The 1,868-nt window shown below is 44.1% G+C and overlaps 1 non-coding gene across 1 annotated transcript; it reads right to left on the minus strand.

Annotated features, from left to right (window-relative positions):
- Positions 1-377: 377 nt before the first annotated feature.
- LOC112768064 (small nucleolar RNA R71) lies at positions 378-481 on the minus strand. Its single transcript, XR_003185502.1, has one exon. It is a non-coding gene; the product is annotated as a small nucleolar RNA R71 (small nucleolar RNA).
- Positions 482-1,868: the final 1,387 nt, after the last annotated feature.

The raw sequence follows: 1,868 nt of genomic DNA on the forward strand, positions 1-1,868 counted from the left end.
GGGAGGATAGAAGAGTTTTAGGGTCTTACATCAATCCAAACACAGGAAACTGTGGAAGTAGCATTCAAAAGCCAACCATCCATGCCAACAATTTTGAACTGAAGCCACAGCTCATCACCCTTGTGCAAAACAACTGTTCGTTCGGAGGAAGTGTCCAAAAGGACCCAAATCAACATTTAACCACCTTCCTGAGAATATGTGACACAGTGAAGTCTAATGGTGTTCATCCTGACGCCTATAGAATGCTCTTATTTCCATTCTCACTCAGGGATAAGGCAGCCAAGTGGCTGGAATCTTTCCCAAGGGAAAGCTTGACAACTTGGGAAGACGTGGTGAACAAATTCTTAGCAAGATTTTACCCTCCTCAAAGAATCAATAGGCTGAGAGCTAAGGTCCAAACTTTCAGGCAACAAGATGGTGAGACTCTATATGAAGCATGGGAGAGGTTTAAAGACCTGACAAGGAGGTGTCCACCTGACATGTTCAACGAATGGGTGCAGCTGCACATTTTTTATGAATGGCTCTCGTATGAGTCAAAGAAGGCTGTAGACCATTTATCCAGAGGATCTTTGAACAAGAAGAAGACCATTGAGGAGGCCATAGACGTCATTGAAATAGTAGCAGAGAACGATTACTTCTATGCCTCCGAAAGAGGGAACACAAGAGGAGTAATGGAGCTAAACAATGTAGATGCTCTGCTGGCCCAAAACAAGCTCATTACCCAGCAGCTGGCTGACCTCACCAAGAAGATGGAGAGGAACCAAGTAGCAGCAATCTCCACTTCATCAACAACCCAAGAAGGAGTGAATGAAGAAGCAGAGGGTAGTCAGGAGCAAGCCAACTACATTGGGAATTCACCTAGGCAGAACCATGATCCATACTCCAAGACTTACAACCCTAGATGGAGGAATCACCCAAACTTTGGGTGGGGGAATCAACAAGACCAAAGCCTTGATCAAAGACGCCTGAATCCAAACAATGCAGCCACCCAACACTTCACATCTAGACCATATCAACATCTCAATAACAACACCTCTCCACACTCATATCAAGGCCAGAACAACCCTCCTCAACCTGACCTATCAGCATTTGATGAAAGAATCTCAAGGATTGAAAATCTACTCGAAGGCATATGTAAGGATATCCAAGACAACAAGGTGTTCAAGGAGGAAATGCGAGCCAGTTTCAAGAACCAGGGAGACACAATCAAGAGGTTGGAATCTCAAGTAGGATATCTCTTTGAGCAAGTTCCCAAACCCACAGATGGATTCCCAAGTGACACAGAGAAGAATCCGAGAGGTGAAACAAAGAAAGTAAGATGGGAAGATTGCAAGATGGTCACTATAAGTGATAAGGAGACTGAGGACAAACCAAGCAAGCTGTCAAAACAACCTGAAGATACCTCAATAGAGAAGGAGGAAAAAGAATACCAAGAACCAGAAATATCAAAACAGGAGCTGCTGAGACTCTATGCACATTTTCCCCAACTGCTCAATGGTGCTGTAGAGAAGAGAATATACTCAAGATTTCTTGACTTGTTTGCATCCTTGCATGTGAACATACCATTCATCAAGACTATCCAACAAATGCCTGCATATATCAAGTATATGAAGGAGCTGCTTCCGAGGAAAAGCTCACTCAAGGGAGGCCAAACTATAGTGATGAACAAGGGGTGCAGTGCCCTCATTCAACCGCAGTTGCCTACGAAAAGAAAAGATCCAGGGAGTTTTCATATCCCCTGTGCCATAGGAGAAACAATGTTTGATAGAGCACTCTGTGATTTGGGAGCAAGCATCAACTTAATGCCCTTATCCCTGGTGAAGAGACTGCAGATCAATGAGATATTGCCCACAGATGTAGTCATCAGG

This window comes from Arachis hypogaea, chromosome 17, assembly GCF_003086295.3.
Source record: "Arachis hypogaea cultivar Tifrunner chromosome 17, arahy.Tifrunner.gnm2.J5K5, whole genome shotgun sequence".
Taxonomy (NCBI): Eukaryota; Viridiplantae; Streptophyta; class Magnoliopsida; order Fabales; family Fabaceae; genus Arachis; species Arachis hypogaea.